The sequence below is a fragment of the Phocoena sinus genome, chromosome 11 (genome assembly GCF_008692025.1).
Source record: "Phocoena sinus isolate mPhoSin1 chromosome 11, mPhoSin1.pri, whole genome shotgun sequence".
NCBI lineage: Eukaryota > Metazoa > Chordata > Mammalia > Artiodactyla > Phocoenidae > Phocoena > Phocoena sinus.
This window is the reverse complement of record NC_045773.1, coordinates 99,136,219-99,157,333: the sequence shown is the minus strand read 5'-3', so window position 1 is coordinate 99,157,333 and position 21,115 is coordinate 99,136,219. Positions and strand designations below refer to the sequence as shown.

The window sequence follows — 21,115 nt, the reverse complement described above, 5'->3', positions numbered from 1 at the left end:
GTTAGAAGAGGGTAAATGGTACTTGGGCCTCTTTATCTAGACCCTCTTGCTCACCATTTTGCCACAGCTGAAGGGACAGCCTGTGCCTCTAACTGAATCCATCTTTTTTTGCACTCCTTGACTGTGAAACAAGAGGAGAGTCGGACGCTCATCATTTCGAGTGCAGACTTTACAGCCTCTGAACAGCCTCTGCTCTCGCAGCTTATGAATGCACCATTTGTCGTCCCGTGCACAACTGTTAGATACAACTGGCCTTGCAGCCCACTCTGGCTGCGACCAGAGTGCATTACTGCGGCCTTTTTTTTCCCTTTTCCTCTTTTTTTTTTCTTCTTCTTTGCTTCCTCATAGGCCAGATTTTTGCTTTAAATACCACCATTTTGTCCACACTAGTTTCTTTGACCCAGCTTGCATTTTTCAAATATAAGTTTCAGAAATAAGGCTTAATTTGCTCCAACTGTTAGTATAGAGGTTCTGAATAAGTGCAAGTATTTTACTTTATTAAAGGAAGAGATTAGTTTTGTGGCTTGGTTTCTGCATATGTGCTTTCTCTCTCTCTCTCTCTCTCTCTTTTTTTTTTTTTTACAATGTTGTAGAACCATGTGCCTTTGAAATTTTATTTTAAACTGGGTCGAAGTTAGAAAGTTGGGTTTTTTCCTAGATCATTATATCTCCTAAGCTTTACACAAAATCTCTTTGTCATCCAGTATCTTCAGTTTAGATTGTAAGGGAAGCCGTTACAAGTACAATGTGGTTTTCTAGAATATTTGAATATTATCATTAGAAATGACTGTTTATCCATTGTTTCTTGAAACGGGGTTCCATCCCCAAATGATACCAGTAGTGTTCAGAATTTCACTTCTGTTTTGTTTCTCTCATTCTTTGGCCTTGTAATTATTTATGTGTTACGTATGCGTGCATTGGCGTTATTCCTCCTTTACGTTTCATTTAATTGCATTTTAGGTGAAAGGATGTATTAACATATTTTTATACTGTGCTTTACGTATTCAACAACTGGACCAAATTGTTAGTCCTAATTGCTTTTAGGCCTTGCTATGGCTAAGGAGACACATTTCTGTTAAAACAGCAGTAAACATCCTACAGCAACCAACTCTACAAACCCTGGCATCCTGGAGTTTCCAAAAATGAAACAGCCATTTGCTGAAAATGAAGAAGCTCTCTGTAGTTGAATTTTAAAGTCGATATTTAGGTTTCAAGGATTGTATTCACTCGTCTTTAAAAGAAGACATGGAGACCCCGGGTTGCACTTGAATTTTGAGACATACAGGTATGTTTAAAGGAAGAAAGTGTAATCGTTTGTGAGGTTCATGCCTTCCTTTTCATCTCACCATTCAAAGGGGGAAAATCTGTCTTTTTGTGAGCATTGTCTCCTACTACCTGAAGAGTCCTTAAGGTCGACGTAAACACTAAGCAGCTGCGAACAAGTTAGGGGGCAAGTGAGCCCCGGTTTCAGGGTTTTCAAGAGCAGTGTTCTACCTTGGAGTCTGCTGTTAACTTGTAGAGCATGTTTTCCTTACTAGGTCCAGCGTTTTCATGCTTGGTTTTGATCTCCCCCTTTAAGCTGGGTAAACTCTCCTTGGACTTTTTCTCCCTTTAACCGTGGTTTCGTGACTGCCCTTCTCATGTGATTAATATGTGTGTTGCTTAAAATGGCAACTGAAACATCACCAGGTATTTTCACCAGGTAGAAACTGCTTTTCCTGTGTCAAAACAACCAGTGTGGCTTAGTTGATGCTTCTGTTGCTAAGCAGGTAAATTTCTGGTCTGCAGGCTGTCTGTTAACCCCGTAAATGCCTAATATCAAGCAAAAAACACAGCAAGAAGAAAAACCACCTTTTGCTTCCTTCTCCCGTAGTGCTTTGCTCTGGAGGGTAAAAACTGGGCCTCCCTCACCCTTACCTCCACGTAGCTGTGTTCAGGACCCAACCTCGATTTCCATATTTCCAAGGGGAGGAGGAGAGTTAAGAGATGGAGAGGCCTGGGAAGTTGGTGGAGAAGACGCCCTGGGAGCTGGCAGTGAAGGTCTCCTGCTGCAGGATACAAATTATGGGTTTGAGTCCAGTCAGGAATGGGTTTAGCCTTTTTCTTTGGGACTTTTCTCTGCAAGTCTGCCTTCAGTTGCAGCCTGGCTGTGGGGGAAAGAAGAAGAAAGAAAGGGCTGCTGTGCGCATCCATTTGCCAGAAAGGAGTTAACAGAGCGCACCGCAGAACAGGTTGGGCAAGACTGTTAAAGCAGTGATGAAGCCTCCCCCTTCTCCTGCTCTCCTCCTCTCCCTCCCTCTGTCCCTCCCTCTCTCTCTGTCCCTCTCTCTCTGGCCCTCTCCCTCTCTCTCTGGCCCTCTCCCTCTCTCTCTTGCCCTCTCCCTCTCTTCGGGCCCTCTCCCTCCCTCTCTCTCTGTCCCTCTCCTCTGGCCCTCTCCCTCTCTCTCTGGCCCTCTCCTCTGGCCCTCTCTCTCTGGCCCTCTCCTCTGTCACTCTCTCTCTGGCCCTCTCCTCTGGCCCTCTCCCTCTCTTCTGGCCCTCTCCCTCTCTCTCTGTCCCCCTCCTCTGTCCCTCTCCCTCTCTCTGGCCCTCCCGCTCTCCCCCTCTGACCTCCTCTATTCCCCTGCTCCTCTCCCAGGACTTTCAGACATCTTCACATTATCCCCTGCTCCCCCGCCCCCTCCCCACTTCAGTGTCTGGCTCTCCCTCTCTCTGGCAGGACATTTGATGTGATGAAAATACTTTGTGGCAATGAGGAGCCTGTGCAAGAGGCCTCAGCCTTGCCAGCTGTTTCTGGAGAAATCCATGTCTGTGCCCTTAGTCATGTAACATAGGCCCCATTCAACAGAGACATTCTTGAGTGTGCATTTATGCCTCTGCGGGACTGCAGGGTGGACGGCCTGCATAAGGGGGTAGGGGGGGAGGTGGGGTGGGGGAGAGGTCGGGGTGGGGGTGTGGAGGGCAGCGCGGGGGAGTCCTCGCGCTCCAAGTGCCCCTAAGTCATGAGATGTTGCTTTGTAAAGCATCTGCAGTTTGCTCGGACGTAGGGGTGTCTTGTGGCCGTCAACTTGGAGAAACTGAGCTCTTTAAAAGCCAGCTCTGGTCTGACGTAAGTTCTGCGTGGTGTTTGTGTCTAATCCCTCCGTAAACATACCATATATAGTCACGCTGGAGCTCACTATAACACACACTGCAGGGGAGCCTCTCCTGATGTGCAGAGCCCCGTGCTTAGAAGCAGGCTCAGGCTATTTCTGGTGTGTCGCTGCTTTCTTTTTTCTTTTTTGGAGGGAGGAGGCAGGAGGCTTTTTTTCTTTCCATCTTTACACTGTTTGAAGCATGTTTCTGATCCTAGTCTGTCTGGCACTGTGAAAACTCAAGAAACTGTATCCTCACGTGAGGAGAGACTGAATTCTCTTTGTACATCTGTTTTAGAATAGAACCCTTGTTTTTCTTAGTATCTCTCACACCACACGCGTTTCGCATTTTATGGTCCCCGGGGTTCTCAACTGCTTGTTTTGGAGCATCTTTTAACCCTGTGAGGGTGAGCTCTGCCCCGTAGCCTGTACTGTCGGTGACCGGTGGAGAAGTTGCTTTCACGTTTCCTCCGCCGCATCCTCCCCGAGCTGTCCTCATGCGTTTACAACACTTCACCTTCGCCTTGCCAGGGCAGAGCATCAGCTCGGAGTCCGCAGAGCTGAGCGCAGCCGTTTTCCCCTTGGCAGGGCTGGGTCTGTGGAGCGGAAAGGAGACTGTACTGAGAAAGAAATGCAGTTGTTTTTTGTTTTTTGTTCTTTTTCCCCAGGAATACCTAGGATACAGCACCTCAGCTTGGAGTGAGTGAGCTGCCCGAGGCATTTACGGTTCAGATAAGAGACTTCTTCCCTTTCCTGCTCTTCTTTTCTTTTCCTTCCTTCCCCCCTCCCTCCAAAGGCTATTGCTTTTCTTCTCAGGCCACATGTACTGATAGCCCTTAAAGAAAAGGTGGTTTGCCACTCTGGGGTGTTTGGGTATTATGTAAAGAGACAAGATGGGGACCTTCACTGCCTTGTTGTCTTTCATTGGCCTCGTCAGAGTGAATTATATCTGACCGTGTGACAGTTAATTGTACCATCCTTCCCGTTTCTTAAGCTGATAAGCCCCTTTCTGTCTGCCTCCATCAAGCCTCTTTGTTTGAGAAGTTCCTAATGCAGTAGAAGAACAAAGTGACAGCTTTCTTATTTACTGAAGTCTCTGAAACACATTCATTACGCTCTTTATCGTATCTTTTTTAGAACTTTACTCCTTTAACTTATATAATTGAATTGTTCCAAGTAGTACAAAGTTAAAACTTCCTTAAAAATATCAGTGGGTCCAGGAAGAAAAATTAAAATATTTTTTTTAGGCGCTGTGTTTTCGTTTCAGGCTATTAACAATGCTTGGTAATGTTCAGAGTAAGACACTGGGTACTGCCAGAGTACCAATTACCAGTTATGGAAACAGCAGTTGCTTAGCTAGTATTCAGTTGACTCAAAAGTAATATATCACTTCTGTGGAGGTCACTTATTTGGCGTTCTGAGGTCCAGAATCTTTAGCCTGGGCGTGAGGGAGAGCCAGCGGGGTGGCGGAGGGGGAATGCAAGCTAAAGCTTTTGGAAGCCGGGCAGGCGGAGGAGGCCCCGGGCCGACACTCTTACCCTTGGTTTGTGATGGTCCTTTGGGCCCACACTTTACCACTGTTTATTCTCACTGTAGATACGGCCCTGACCACCTCGTCTCCCATTTTCCAGTCCACAAGAAATTAGAGGCCAAAGTTGGTGGTTGAGGGTGGAGAAGAGCCATCAGAAGGAGACGCACTGAGAGCAGCAAGAAGGGATGTCCGGGGACAAGACTGGAGAGCGCAGACAGCACGAACAGAGGGGCCTTCTTTGTTGGTTCTTACGACTGCATGTATATCCACACGCTCTCAGTGCGTCTCTGGAATACAAATTTCAGTTAAAAAAAAAAAGCATGGCTGACTGAGGCCCATGTGGCATAGGAGCAAAACTGAAGCGGGAGGGTTATGACACTAGTTTCCGAAGGCACCTTGTGTAATAGTTGTTCATTGTAGTGATCCTGAGTCATCGCCCAGAAAGGTTAGGTTAATCATATGTTGATTCACCATGCTCTGCTTTAAGGAGATGGGCAAGTTAGAAAGATACTTTATAGTGATTTATACCCAGGAGATTTATAACGTCTCGATACTTCCCCCACAACTCTCCTCAGTGATGTGCAGCTGCTTTATGAGCTGACGTGAAGCATTAGAATCAAACTTCCAGTGGGTCCAGGTACATGCCAAAATATTATTTATTTTGACCAGATTTGCAGGAAAAAAAAGTGATGCATTAACAGGTTCAAATGGTGTCCAAATACCATCATGAGGGTACGAGGGTCGTTTTTCTGTATTCCTAATGTGAATTGTTCTTTCATATTTTTAATTGAAATAATACACAGAATGTCATGGAGGTTGTTTTGTTTGGCTGCGTTGGGTCTTCATTGCTGCGCACGGGCTTTCTCTAGTTGTGGCGAACGGGGGCTCCTCTTTGCTGGGGTGCGCAGGCTTCTCCTTGCGGTGGCTTCCCTTGTTGCGGAGCACGGGCTCTAGGCGCATGGGCTTCAGTAGTTGTGGCTCTCAGGCTCAGTAGTTGCCGCACACAGGCTCTAGAGCGCAGGCTCAGTAGTTGTGGCGCATGGGCTCATTGCTGCACGGCATGTGGGATCTTCCCGGACCAGGGGTCGAACCCACGTCCCCTGCATTGGCAGGTGGATTCTTAACCACGGTGCCACCAGGGAAGTCCTGTCACGGAGTTTTTAAAGCAGGGGCTAGAGAAGACCCTCTATCTGGTGGGTACCATAGAAGTCATAGATACCCTGGGAGACGGAGTCTCTGTAGAAAAGGAGTTCTGAGTGTAAGGGAGGCCTCAGAAAACTTAAATATTAAAAAAATTTAATCTTAAGCCATCAGATGACAAATGGAAGGAAGGAGTGTTTTTTTTCCCCCTCATCCCAACTATAGGCTCATTCTAAGAACCATAGGATTTAGAGCTGGAAGGGACTTCAGAGATCACTTGGCCTGTGTTTATGAGTTTGCCTTTGTTTTAGTGTGTATTCTTTCACAAATAATGTCTGTGCCCAGAATTGAACGTGTCACCTGGAGGAGCGTCCGTGTGGCTTCTTTGGCAGGAGGGCTCATCCTAACTTGAAAAATTAAACGTGCTCACTTGGCAGAGATGATTATATATTTTTAGGTTTCTTGTTAATTGTATTCTCAGTAGCTCCATTTTATAGATGGAGACCCCTGCGGGAGGGACTCTGTGGTGGTACACCAAAAATCTCCCTTGGCATCAGTAAGTATTTTTGGACATTTTCATGGAAATCCCAGAGTTGAAAACTTCCCAGGGTAGCTATTACATACTAGTAGTTCTCAAGCCACTAAAATTCACAAGCTGTAAAATTTTAATTTTATCTGCTTAAGCATAGAGCATTGCTAGGCCTAAGTTTTAATAATCATACTCATACACATATTTTAAATACATACTGGCTTCTAATAGTACTAAATTTAAGCTTTTTGTGCACTTAGATTTGCTGTAATGCATAGTTAACAAATAAAATGGTTGGTATAGACTTTCCTGCTCCTGAATCAAATAGGTTTTCTGTTTTGGTTTTGTTTGTTTGTTTTTTACTAAGAGAAATTGTTCCTTTTGAAAATGTAATTAGTTTTGAAATTTGGTCTTCTGGGTATCCATGGAAACTATATACCTCCTGATTGCCATGCTGAAGGTGGAAAGCATTCTCTTATGGTGAGATGTTTGTGACTCTGTCAGGGAAGGGAAATCTATATGAATTGCATATGAGAAATAAGAATTAGTTCTCTGGATGTTAGACGCTCACAGCAGATGGAAAAGCAATAAAACCTACTACTTCCCAGGAATAAAGGAGCGGGTCTCGTGCTGGCTTTTTGGAGTGTGGACAGCGCAGAGAGGGCTTGCTGGAGGGAAGGGGCATGGTGGAGGGTGGAAGGGCTTGGCCTCCTTCTGTGTCATGGCCTGTGAGGACCTGCAGCTCCTTGCTCGGCTCGGTTGAGATGATGTGCTTATGGCATCCACCAGTGGGCTGGCCTCAGCGACACCTGTTGAGAGGTTGGGATGGTGGGGCTGGAGGAGTAGGGCGGGAAGCATCCAGGCCTGGGTTTGAGCAGCTGCTGGCTGCCCGGAGCTCAGCCTCCATGAGTCATCTGTGGGTCTGGAGGCCAGCCGTGAAGAAGGAAGGGAGCGTTCAGTTAATGTTCTGACGCCCCCAGAGCACTCTGAAGGCACCACAGAAATTGTGGGGCAGTTATTAGCAGCTCTGTCCATAACGTCCATTGTTTGTTTAAATGCTTTCCCCCAGTCACGTAGTCCTAACCTTTTATTTAAAGTAAGTGCTGTGGGTCTGCTTCAAAAGCTGACGAAAATGGCTTTTATTGGACATCATCGCTTTATTTGTAAAGGGAGAGGTTGAAACCCAAAGAGAAGAATTTGGTCAATTGATTTAAGGTTGTTGGAGGATTGAAGTGTTACTTGATTGCTGGTCTTATCCAGGATTTTGAGATTTCAAGGAAAAGTGGACAATGCCTGCTTGTGTCCGAGGGATTCCAGCTGTCATATGATCTGCAGACCAGCCCCCGAGCGGCAGCACGGGCAGTCTCTGTGCTGAGGAGTCCACGGAGAGAGCTGGCTTCAGAGTGCGTGGGACGTGCCGGCTCGGGAGTCATGTAGCCAAGAACTGGTTTTGGTCATAGCCTTAGGTCTGCATAAAAGTTGCGCGCCACGGGGACGTGACATTTGTATGGCCTGAGATTTAATACTTGACGCAAGTTGGAGGAGGTGGCAGGAGTGAGTGCGCTGCAGTACTGTGCCTACTCGTTGACCGTGGGGCTGCCGGGTGGAGAGAACCATCCTGTGACGCTTTCGTGTGAGTCCAGGACACGTGGACAGTGGGTAGAAAGAAGTCACCACCACAGTGGTGGTCTGTTTCACCACAGACCTCTTTGGGTATAAGCAATGGAAAGGGCCCTTTGGCTGTATAAAAAGCATCATGATTATAAACTCCTAGGACTTTACTTACAGCTTGATTCTCTCATTAGGAACATGATTATGGAAGAAATAAACTGAGCAAGTTAGACTGCAAAAATCACATGAGATTGCTTTCTCTATGGCTTTCATCTTCTAAATGTGGACGTTCCTATTACGTCTCTCTTGCAGATGTACACACAGCGACTCTGGTGTGCAGATACATTATGAGCCAGCTATAACGTGTACATTCCCTAACTGGCTGAACAATAGGGAGTTTTCAGGGGCCTTGCAGGAGGGTACTAGCAGGATGCACTGCCAGCTTTCTTTAGCTCTGTGATTAGTAATGGAGCCACCTATTATCTGATTGCACATTATTCCTGTTGTCCTAAGAGAAGGTTCCCCAGGGTTAGCTCCTCAATGAACAGTAGAGAAGTAACCCAGTGTTAGGGTATACGTGGAGACTTTATCGTTCTCCCCAGTGTCTTCAAGGTAGTATGGCATGAGATTTTTTTTTAAAATAGAGATGTTTAAATTTTCAGGTTTTCTTTTTTTTTTTAATGACTTTTTCATGTCTCCTGAAAGAAATGAAAAAAGAAAAAAAAATCTACTCACCAATAAAACCCAGAAGTTGCCAAATAACTATAAAGCATATTAGAAAAAGTAGTGTTGGGGCCTTTTTAATTAGTTTAACTCTGGTTTTACAGCTGAATTATAATATGTGACCAAATGCATTACCTGAGTGTTTACCTTTTTTTTTTTTTCTTTTTGGCCACGTGGAAGTACCTCAAGAGGTGGAATGTGACACACCCAGAGAATGAGGCGCTCAAGGGCCTAGGAACTTGAGAAGGCCAGGGCAGCAGGGCCCTTCATCTCCAGCTTAGCTCTGCCGGTGCTAATTGGGGAGCAGAGAGCCACTGAGCTCCTTCGGAGATGAGTTTTAAAATGTGTGTGTGTGTGTGTCCACGAAGGGTTTGTTCTCCTGCCCTCTGTAGAAAGGGCTAGGGAGAATTCTAGCAAGAAATCCCCCCCACCTTTGAGAGACGTTGTAGATCCCACTCAATTGAAGTCCGTCTCACAAAGAGGGCCCTCCTGAGAAGTGCTGTTTGCTCCATAGACCAAAAGGACCTATGTGATTCTGTTACATATTTTAAAATTCTCTTTTCCCAATTCTTTTTTTTAAAATTAATTAATTAATTTATTTATTTTTGGCGGCATTTGGTCTTTGTTGCAGCGCACAGGCTTTCTCTAGTTGCGGCCAGCGGGGGCTACTCTTCATTTCGGCGCGCAGGCTTCTCACTGTGGTGGCTTCTCTTGTTGCGGAGCATGGGCTCTAGGCATGTGGGCTTCAGTAGTTGTGGCTCATGGGCTTCAGTAGTTGTGGCTCATGGGCTCTAGTGCGCAGGCTTCAGTAGTTGTGGCACACAGGCTTCAGTAGTTGTGGCTTGCGGGCTCTAGCACGCAAGCTCAGTAATTGTGACGCGCAGGCTCAGTAGTGCTGGCGCATGGGCTCAGTTGCTCCGTGGCATGTGGGATCTTCCCGGACAAGGGCTTCAACCTGTGTCCCCTGCATTGGCAGGTGGATTCTTAACCACTGCACCACCAGGGAAGTCCTCCCAATTCTTTTCATTTTGTGTATTTCGTGAATTTTCTAGTTCAAGTTGAGGAGTTGTTCAAGGTTACGTTTTGTTTGGGCCGTGTATGTGGGGTTAGTGGTAATTTTTATAACAGAATCTTTATCATGTTTTATTCCACATAATCTGGAACGTAATATACTGTGAACAGTTCATTACCTGCATGTCAAGTTGCAAATGTTCCTCAGTTAACTAGAAATTACGATTTTTTCTTTTAAGAGCAGTTTGGCGGCTAAATGGTGATGCTTTTACCTTAAAGAGATCACCTTCTCCTATTTGGGCAAAGTACGATATCAGTTTGCACATGATTTAGTAAATAAAATGGAAACCTTTCCTTCTGGCCTGCCTTTTAGAGTCAAGGGATTGTGTGTGTGTGTGTGTGTGTGTGTGTGTGTATGCGCGCACACAGGTTTTTTCATGGGACTTTTGACCCGAGTCCTTCATTGTATTTATTTTTCACATTTTCAATACTTCTTAGCATATTCAGCTTTCTAAATTATTGGCAACTGTTACGTAATCATGTTGCAGTGAAGAATTTTTATATCTGGTGAAAAACAGACCCAAAATGGGAGGATTAAAAGAAAACAAACTCATCTGTTTGATGAACTGAAGTGAATGAGAATAGGGTAGAAACCCTCGCTAACTGATTGTGGTGTAAAATACCTCACACCTGTGTCCATAGATTGGACTTAAGACTGACGCAAAGGCCCTTTTTTAGCGGTGACAGGAAGTGTTTTAGTGGGCCTAAGCTAAGCTGTCAAACAAACTTTAAAATCTGAGTGGCTCAACGCACAAAACGTCATTGCTTTTCATGTGAAATCTGCTGCAGGCCAGCAGCTCTCTACAGCAGCTCCCTTCCCAGCAGTGACCCAGGGTCCAGGCTGCTGTCATCCTGTAGCCCCCTGCCCGCCACTGTGCATGCTTCCAGGTTGCCACAGTCAGGAGAGAGCCAGCAGGCCACACATCAGCTTTTAAAAGCTTCAGCCTGCAAGTGATGTGTGTCACCTTTGCCCACAGCCCATTGGCCGGAACCTGTCATGCAGTCTGCCGCATGCAGAGGTGCAGGGGTGCTAGGCAGTGTGGAAGAACGCTTGGATATCCTCTGAGCAGTAAACTGCTTTGCCACTCTCCTTACTCTCTCTCATTCAGGCTCGCTGTGCCGATAAATAAACCAGGTAAGGCTTAGGCCCAAAGCATAGAACACAGGAGTTAACCGGGGCGTAGGGCGGTGGTTCTCGGAGTGTGAGCCTCAGACCAGCAGCGGCCTCAGCATCACCTGGGAACTTGTTAGAAACACACATTCTTAGGCCCCGCCCTAGACCTTCTGAGTCAGAAATCTGTTACAGTACGCTCTCGGGCTGCTTGCTGAAGTTTGGGAACCACGGCCCTGGGTGAAGAGGATATCTGTAGCGCCCGTTGGACTGATAATTAGGGACTCAGCGCTGAAGCGCCGATACGCGTGTGGGCAGTTTGTGTTCTCCGTCCCACTTTGCACACATAACCCCCGTGCCCCACAGCAGCTGTGTGAAGTAGGTGTTACCGTTGTCTCCTCCTTGCCGCTGAGGAAACCGAGGCAGAGAAAGGTTCTGTAACTAAGGGTGGTGCCCCCACAGCTGGCAAGTGGGAGAGGCAGGATTTGAACCCGGGCGACGTGGCTCCCGAGCCCACGCCTCAGCTGCTGTGCCATCCTGCTCGCTGGCCCTGCGGTGGCCACCCTGCGGTCGTTTTCACTTTTTCTTGAATGGAGATGGTCTGGTGGCATGAGCAGGAAGTGTGGTGTGTCGGTGGCAGTTCACGTTGCGAGCTGAGCCCCTCACCACAGCTCCGTTCGTTGGTGGCTTATGTGTGTGGCGGGCTGCCGGCAGCTTGGCCGGGCCTGGGCATTGCGCGCCCGGGCGGCGGCCTGGGGCTCTTAGGGGCAGCACGGAGTTGCTAGCGGGAAACGCTTGCTCGGAGTGAGACGGCCAGTCACGCTGGAGAACGTTTCCTTCAGTTAGCCTGTGTGTCAGCTTTGAGCTGTGAGCGAAGCCCTGTTCTCGTCCCCTTGCCTCCGATTCCTCTGGAGTCGTTCATTTTCCATCACCTGCCCTCTCTGAGATGCGCATCTGGGGCCTGATTCCATGAGGTGGTCTAAAGACGCTTTCTGAGTTTGAGTAGAGAAATGTGTTTTTTCTTCCAAGAAAATTGATTAAAGGGTTCTCCTTCCACTTGGGAGATCCAGGTCAAGTTAGATGCGATCTAACCTTTTGAATTTTGACTTGATTGAAACAGATTTTCCAAATGGCAGTGAGAACAGCTTTTCAAGCAGTTCCGTTTCCTTGCATCCTTTTCAAATTTTTAATGATTAACTGCATTTTCTTTCTTCCCGGTGGCTCTGTTGTGTGTTGTTGCTTAGGTGCGCTCTGCTGGCCCCTGTGTTCCTTTGCCTTCTTTGTCTCTTGTGCTCAGCAGCCTAGAACTGAGCCGGCTCCTGGGCAGCCCAGCCCAGGGTGGTACCAGCTTTGCCTGTAGGTAGAGGATAAAGATAGCATCACCCCTTTCAGTTTTCATGTTGGTTGGGAACAGCTGCGATGCTTCGTATAGCTCTGAACATAACATTTCATTCCAGGGTTGCTGAAATTTTTAGTTTTCTGCAAGCCAGGGCTTAACCACGGGGTTTTCACATTCAGACTTGGAGTCTAGCGTTTTCCTGTGAGAAACAGTTGCTTGTCTACTTGAGTAATTTAAGAGAACAGAGATGGTGGAGGGGGAGGGAGGAGACCATTTGTGTGTTTTTTTAAAGACCCAGGTTCTTCCTTTCCTTTCCCTTCATCCCTTCCTTTGCCTTCATCACGTTCAACAGGTTAATTTGTTTAGGTGCTCTGACAGAGGTGTAGATAATTGAAGTAAATCTTGAGTCAGATCTAAACAAAAGAAGAAAGAACTGACCTAAAAAAGAGCAACTGAACTCACACTAATTGAATCACCGGGCCCTGCGTGCAGATTTGCTGGGACCAGCTGACCCTGAGAACTCGGGAAGCCCCAGCCCATGCCCGGGGTGGGCCGAGTGCCTCTTAAGAACAGGAACTGGGTCCTGAGCAGGTTCCTGGCTGCATTCCGCACCAAGGTGCATCTGATGGGTTTAGAGCTGCAAAGTTCAGCCTGGTGAGAAAAACACCGTGAAAGCCATTTGGGATGGGTTGGGCGTTTGGAAAAGGTTTTCTCTCCCCTCGCAGACCTGGTGTCCTTGCTGTTTGTAGATAGAATCCACTTGTTTACTGCTGAGGAAAGCAGCTAGATGTGTGAATCGGGCATCTGTTGAAAGAAACGTACCAGGCTTGCCTCAAATAGTAGGAATAAAAGATGCAACCATTTGAAATAACACGGTTTTCCTCCCTTCTCCTCAGCCAGCCATCCAGAGTAGGAAACAGGATGCCAGACTTACCCAGAGTAGGAAGAGGGGGTTCCAAAGGGCCTCCTGGCTCCTCCCCTGGGCCCATTCTTGTTCCCCAGCACCTTGAGGTCATGTGATTGTAAAGACCTAAGCTAAGAGCACCCCTCTCCCCGCCCAACCCCCGTTCAGCCCATTCAGCCACTGCGTTCCCTCCCGCCAGCTCCCTGGGGTCTTTTGCTCCTGAAGCCATCAGTTCCCCTTTTCTCTTCCTCCTACTCACAGCTTCTGACCTGCTGCCTACTTTCTTGAGATTACTAATCCGTAGACTGAGTGCCTACTGTGTGCTCAAGATGAGGACCGTCCAACTGTGAACTTCTTCAGCTCCCCCTTACGTTCGCTTTACTCTTGCATCTTCGGGACTCAGAGGGGTTTTATGCCCCTTCGTTGCTAGTGCTTTCACGTCTATTTGGACACCACATTCTCCCCCTTCCTGGGGACCTCACTCTCTGTACTGGACCCTCTCATCTCCGAGTCTCCACTCAGCCAGTTCAGGCCTCCGCTCTCTGTGGAGGGGTCAATTCCCCGCTGCACTCATGAGTCCCAGTATCTCACCGAGTTACCAAGACCTTCCTTTCTCATCCACTCCATTTCTTCACTTGCCAAGTGTCTAAAAAAGTAATTGAGCCCAACCCCCTTAACAGTGGAAAACTTCTTCCCATCGCTGTGCTAGTGCCCCAGGAAATGGAGCCTGTGGCAGGAGCCGCTTCCTGCTCAGCTCCCTCCAGGTCTCGGCAGTTCTTTGAAAGGCATTCAGGTTTATCTTTCCCTCTCTATTCCCTTTGTTCCCATTTCAGTCTGGTCTCCCTCCCCCACGGCCCCATACCTTGTTCAAACAGGTTTCCTTAAAACTCTGACATCATCCCCTGGTGCTGCCCCGACACCCCCTGCTGCCCCGGCACCCCCTGCCGCCCCGGCACCCCCTGCCGCCCCGGCACCCCCTGCCGCCCCGACACCCCCTGCCGCCCCGGCCCAGCTTTCTCAGCTCCCCGTGACTGCCGCCCCGCACACCTTGGGCAAGCAAGGACCTGACTCCGGGGCTTCTCGTGGTCCCCCCTGGGTGTCAGCTCCTCCGGGCTCTCTTCCACCTCGGACACCCCTCCACTTACACGCCAGTGGTTTTTCTGGACTTAAAATTAGTACTGCATACACAACACTAAATTCTCTTACCTTCTCATGGTTTCTTCTTTTCTCACCTAGGTGGTGAGCTCCTGGAACATCTCTTCTCCCCCTCCCCCGACTCCCGCCATCCCCTGCCCTGCCCAGTCGTGTGGTAGATGGATAGTTACTAATTGAGGTAACAATCATCAGGAAATATTTAAGGGCCTTAGGTGGGACATTCCCCCCCCTCCACCTTTTGAAAGGAGATTACAGGTCTCATTTGTTTATTTTTTCAGACTGAGTTTTTTTTTAATCCTCTGACAGGTTGAAGGCCAGAAAAAATTGGTTAGTTTTCACCTTCGACACGTGAGAAAACAAGGACCAAGCTAGCCGCGCCCCCCCAGCCCAGCACCTTCTAACCTCAGTCACCACAGTCACTCTTCCCACTCCCCTGGTTGTGACTCTTGAATTTTACAGTTGATATAATCCTCCCTTTTACAGCCAGTGTATTTTATTTATGCATTGCGATTTAAGTAAGGACTGCATAGAGGGAATCAGTTTAAGGTCTTGGCTCCTATTTAAAAGGCTCACTAATGCCCCCATTACCTTTTGTTAATTAAAAAACAAACATCCTCCACAAGACCACCCTCTATTCTAGGTCTCCTTTGAGATTCCCAGGAATTGCTAGTGCTTGGGCCACATTTACACCTATTATGTGGATCTTAGAGAAGACCTCCTCAGTGCCTTTGGTGATAATATGCACTGTTTTAACCTAATATCATCAAGAAACTAACTTGGTTCCATCAGTTGTTTCTGGAATAATGGGAACAGAACAAAACCATGTAAACCCAGTGACATAGACGGGGGGCTCACAATGATCTCTCCCCACCTCCTCTCTGTAGGACGAATTCTGCCTAAAATTATAACTGTTTATAGCAGGCATTGGGAGCTTATTGGGGGAATTGATGCCACTAACTTTTACTGAGTTACTGCCATGTATCAGACACTATTTGAAGTGAATTACATGGTAAATCTCATCTTCATAAGAAAAAGGAAGGTTTGAAAATCTGATCAAATTTATGGACTCCCCCCCCCAAAAAGAAATGATACCACATAAATTTTACATAGTTTCAAGGGTATGAGTTTTGCGCCTGTCTGTAGAGCAGTGCTTATCAACCTGATCATACCACCCCTAGTAGGTGGCCCAGATTTATAGGATGAACTATGTAAAAACTGGGCACTGGGCTGTGACTAAAGAAAGGTAAGGGTCAGAAGGGAGAGAAGGAAGGAGGGAACAGTTAAACAGCTTGAAAAGGAATGCAGTTTGATTACTTTCTTTCTTGTATCTTTTTAAAAAAATAACTTTAAATTACAAAAATCAAGTTTACAGTGGCATTAAATTATACTTTTATTTTTAAAGGACCACTCACTGTAGTCCCATGATGAGTATCTCATTTCAGGTGGCCTCTGCCAGACTTATCCATGAATACGTTGTAACATAGAATGCCTAAATGTACTAGATTGCTTTCTAACCTTGGTCTAACTTAACATTTTCCCATGTTTTCACACACTGACCTTCGCGAGTGAGGTGGGACCAGGCCTGAGCAGGTTTTGGGTAGACGGGGCAGGGAGCTGATGACTCGCCGAGAAGAAGCGAGCCTAGCTTAGGAGAGGTCCCTCTGTTGTTGGTTTCGTGGGTTATTTCCCTTTATACATTGAAACTCTGATAAACCCTGGGAAGAATAAAGAAACATAGCAAAGTAAGTTACTTCTGGGGTCAGCTCACTCACTGCCCTCCCATGCCTTCCAGTTAAAACTATACTAGAGCATCTCTATTCCTGCTTTAGGGCTTGAAAACCGTGAGAAGCAAACGAATGAATTAAGGACCACCGTCTAGTAACTCAAGATGACTGGAGAAAAAGGATACCATAAGACCTACACTGTCCAGTACAACAGCTGGCCAGGCACATGTGGCTGTTTAAATTTAACTGAAAAGAAAATTTTAAATTTAGTCCCTTGGCCACGTTAGTGCTCAGCGGCCACGCGTGGCTCGAGACTGCCGGACTGGACAGCACAGAGATTCTTTTCGTCTTTGGACAGCGCCGCTCTAGACCGTATCGATTCAATAAAAGGTTTTACCCAGCATCTAACGTATTCGTTTTATAGGCTAGGCTCTTGAAAGGGAGAGCAGGATGGATTTCGGTTTTGTCTTGTTTTGTATTTGTTACAGTTTTGTGTGGACTTGTAACCTGTAAGTTAAGGCTGTTTAAGCACTTTCCCCCCACGTCAGCAGCCCATTTGACAATGAATACGCGCATTTATGTCTGCATATGTTATGTATTCCGTTCGACCGCAAGTGTCTCATCTTCCTGTGCCTGACAGCCCCTGGCCCTCCTTTCCCGCCTCCTCCAGAACCTTCTCCTTTTTCCCATCTGCTCCTTTCTGGCTAGGGACAGTCTTTGGATTTCTTTTAAACAGAACTCCTTGCTTAATCCTGCTACTCAGTAACCAGTCCCTTCGTGCTGTATTCTCTTCGTTCTCTCCTGTACTGGGAATTTTTCCTGCATCGAAGTTAACTGCCTTGTGGCCCAGTCTGTTGCCAGCGCAGGAAGCCCAGCGCCTCCCTGACCTTCGCCCTCAGTCCTGGTAGCCTGGTCGGTCCCTCGGTGATGTTCTCCTGACCCCGTGCTCCTCACGTCTGTCCCTTAGACTGTATTGCAGTAACCTCCTATCTGGGTTATGTGCCTCTACTCGTCAAGTTTTTAAACTGCTGCCAAGAGTTTTTGAAAATATGGTTACGATTATTTCATCCCAGAGGTTTTCTTCCAGAAGAGTGGTGGGGGCTTCAGTGGGTTCCCGCAGCCACAGGATAAAGTTCACCACTCTGAGGTGGAGCCTTGACCTCAGCATCGTTTTGCCAGCCCCATCTTTGCCGTTTCCCCCACTCCACTCTTCCTCCTTTTGCATAGTGGGCTGGTGTAGTCTGATGGCTCCCAAGGGTTTTGTTTGCATGGGCCAGAGACCGAAGGCAAAGCTCTGGCAGTTACACAGGGGCTTGCCATTTTTTTCTTTTGCCAAGTAAGGGCGTTAAAAAACAGTCCCAACCACCTACTGTCTTTATCATTTCCTCTTTTTTTTTTTTTTTTTAAATAAATTTATTTATTCATTTATTTAATTTTTGGCTGCATTGGGTCTTTGCTGCTGCGCGTGGGTTTTCTCTAGTTGTGGCGAGTGGGGGCTACTCAGTTGCGGTGCGCGGGCTTCTCTTGTTGTGGAGCACGGGCTCTAGGCGCGCAGGCTCAGTAGTTGCGGCTCGCAGGCTTAGCTGCTCCGTGACATGTGGGATCTTCCCGGACCAGGGCTCAAACCCGTGTCCCCTGCATTGGCAGGCGATTCTTAACCGCTGCACCACCAGGGAAACCTATCATTTCCTCTTAAAAGGGGACACTTTAACCTAAAAAAACGAATGCATTCAGCACTGTGAGAATCTCAGTAAGTCCTCATTTTGCTGGAGAAGGGTGAAAATGTAGGCATTTAGGAGCTAGTGCTCTCATGGCACGGTGTCCCATCTGGATGTACCTCTAGGGTCTCCATGCTTTTCCCTCATGCGTTTCCTTCTGACTGGAATGCCCTGTCTTCTGAAAGCCGGATCTTTCCTCCAAGCTCAGGTTTGCTTTTGCCCCACTTCCCTCATGCTTGATGACTTACCTCTGGGGAGCCCTGCAGCCTTTCAAGCTTGTGGCTCATAATCCATTTTCCCTTGGATTGGAATTTATCTCTTTGTGTCCTGTCTACTCTATCTCCCCAGCCTGAGTATCAGCCTTTGAGGCCGGGGGCTCTATCTTCCAGCTCTTGGTGGTTCTAACATCTGGAGCTTGAAGTAGACTGGTGTCTGGGAATGAGCATCATCCCGTTTCAGGGTTTCACAATGATACCAAATCTTGCCCTACATCCCGGGTACAAAAATAGCATAGAGCCTCTTAACTCATTTTAACCCCTGCAGAGAACGCACATTTTCTGTGCACTCGCCCCGGCTTTGGCTCTAGCACACTGAAAGCAGCAAGGATGGGCCTGGAACTCAAACTGCAGGAAACTAAAGACACTCATTTTTTTAAATGAAAGCTGTTTGGTGGCTGAAGCCGTCGAAATGTTAAGTGAGAAGAAGCTGTGAAAGTTTCAGGGCCTGGCAACTTTGATGGATTAATGTGTCCCTTTGTTTTCCCTTTCTTCAAGCTAAAAAAATTAAAACAGCATTTGCCTAATGTTGTGGATGCGAATAATAACATCTGACTGTATTCGGGTTGTACAGAATGTGTGACTGGCACTGATTGCGTGGTACTTTCAGAATCTCCACGTAAGGCCAGCGGAACTAGGAATTACTTTGCATATCCGTCTTCCAAACTGTGATCCCATTAAATGAACCTTGGCTGATAGGGTAAAAAAAAGTCATCCCCACAATTAGTAGTTTCTTGGTGGTGAAGCCCCGAGAGGGTTATTCCTGCCTTGGCTACGGCATAGCATTAGGGGTTAACTACAAAGAATAAAGAGACGGTGAGGTTTGTTTTTTTTTTTCCTCACATCCCCATCTAAACAGCACAGCATTTTCACTGTGGCTAGGTAGCAGATTGTATAATCTGTTAGACCTTTATTTTTTCCCCCTTAGGCAAATTCTGTTTCCAGATTGGAAACCTGCCAGGATGTCCCTGGCCTCTCATATAATTTTGGAAAATTGTCAGTTATAATTCCGATCTGTTAAGTAACCAGGGCCACTCTCTCGAGTTATATTTTGACTTCTGCATTTTCGTCGTGGGGCTGGCAGAGCATGAAATTGGGTTTGTGTGAACATGTGCGTGCCTGGGTGCAGTGGACTGCGTTTTCTTTCCAGAATTGTAATGAAGCATCTTAAAGGGCTTTGAAAAAGTTTCTTCGGGCATATTCAGGGAGCACGGTAGATGCCGTTGTTTCGCAAGTTTTCTGTTTTCTTTGTCTGTACAGGTTGTTCCTGACTTCACGGCTGGGAGGAAGTTCAGGACGTGGAGCGCTTGCCGTTCGGCCGGTGGGGCTGAACTGGTCAGCTGGCTCCTGCTCTCAGATGGGCCAGTGACACAGCCCAGTCCTGTGGCGACAGGAGAGGGGCCGTACAGGAGGCAGCGTGTTTGGTGTTGTTGCATGGGGGCAGTGTGGCTGCTCTGGGCTGTGCACACTCTTTTTTACTCTGGTATCTCGCCTCATAAAAAAAGATCCTAAAAGTACCGGCTCCATTTTGGAGTGTTGGCACAGGAATTGTTGTGGGTTTAATGCGTAACCTGGCTTCTGTCACTCATTCGCCCCCATTTTCTCCACTGCCTTGCGTATGTCACCACTCCATCACCTCTCTCCCGCCCCTCCCCCTTGTCTCTGAGATTGTGAGTGGTTAGGGGACGTGTGTTTAGGCCAGAAAGTTTTTTCTTTTCATTAATTGGCTTTGGAAAGATTCCTTATACCCCAGAAAGGAACTCTGGGGGACTGTTTCAAACATCTGATCTTATCATCCTCGGAACCTATTAACTTCACATGTGCTAATGTGATGCCAAGAAAATGGAAGTCCTGGCCTTGAACGCGGGGAGTCAGGGCCCTCTGTGCTCTGGTGTGTTGGGCGCCCGCTGGTCGTCCCACCCCGTAAGTGGCACACAGCCCCACATCTGCCTTGATTCCTTAAGAGGTGGAGTTTGGTCCTGGATATTCACGAGAATGCTTGTAGCATGAGGCAGGTGGAGGTCTTTAGAGACCAGGCCTAAGAACACCCAGGCATCCCGGCAGAGCTGAGTCTCATATGAGAGTTAGGCCTGGGAAGGACGTCAGAGGTCATGGCCTGTCCTCACTCTGCAGACGAGGGGTCCGGTGTATCCCAGACCACTTGCTTATTATGCAGGGAAGCACGTGGTGTGCTCCCTGCGTTCCAGTGGTTAAGGATGTTATTAAACGCTACCGAATTACTTTAATAATAGCAGTATAAACTCAGACTTCAACTGGAGCTACCGTAACTAACTTCTAGGGTTTTCTGGACTTTGATGAAGAGAGCTCTTAGGTTTGCTGCGGACGGAAAGCAGATATGTGCGTGAGCCCGGAAAGCGAGCTCTCCTTGGAAGCGGTGAGACTGTACCACATGGAGGCGTGGGGGTGGGGTTGGGAGGGCACTGGTCGACTGCACCTGGAGGCTTTTAAAGCCCGAGCTGAAATGGATGCTGGGTGGCTGTTGCTCGGCATCGTTCCAAGGTTTTGGAGGCCAGTCATATTTTTTTTTTTTTTTTTTTTTTTTTTTGTGGTACGCGGGCCAGCGGCCATGGCTCACGGGCCCAGCCGCTCCGCGGCACGTGGGATCCTCCCGGACCGGGGCACGAACCAGTGTCCTCCTGTATTGGCAGGCGGACTCTCAACCACTGCACCACCAGGGAAGCCCCGGCCAGTCATATTTTAAACGAGTCAAACAGCCCCTCTAGGCGAGCTGCAGGAAACCCAGCCCCTGGCTTCATGTTGTTGCGTGGTCAGGTCAGCGGGAGATAAAAGGCCGGGACTGTTGGAGGCGAGGCCCCTTCTATCACTGGATGGCAAACTGTTAAGGGAAGATAAAAGGGAAGAGCAGGGATGTTCTTTTTGAACAACACGAGGGGGCCTTTATCGCAGGCATTCAAGTCGAGTGAAGGGGGTGAGCAGGGAAACCTCAGCTTTATGGTTGCAGGCGTGTTAGAGAACTCTCCTGGAGAAGCGCGGAGTGGCTTCCCAAACGCACAAGATCAGTTCTGTACCACGGAAATATTGGTAGAGGCCAGTCTTTTTCAGCCACAGCGGTCCATGTGACTAGGAATGTCTGTGATGTTGGTAGTGTAATGTCAGCTTAAGTTAAAT

At 47.6% G+C, this 21,115-nt stretch overlaps 1 protein-coding gene across 12 annotated transcripts in view; it reads left to right on the top strand.

The window, feature by feature from the left end:
• The window catches only part of RREB1 (ras responsive element binding protein 1), a 180,986-nt gene that overhangs the window by 72,195 nt on the left and 87,676 nt on the right, over positions 1–21,115 (top strand). The window contains exon 1 of one of the 12 annotated variants that reach the window (XM_032647971.1): positions 3,803–3,833. The exons of 10 other annotated variants lie outside the window; for them this stretch is intronic. The gene's annotated coding sequence lies outside the window, so the exon portion shown is untranslated. Of the gene's footprint in view, positions 1–3,802; positions 3,834–4,925; positions 4,945–21,115 lie in introns of those variants that run through there. One more of the 12 variants, XM_032647974.1, reaches the window with a different exon arrangement.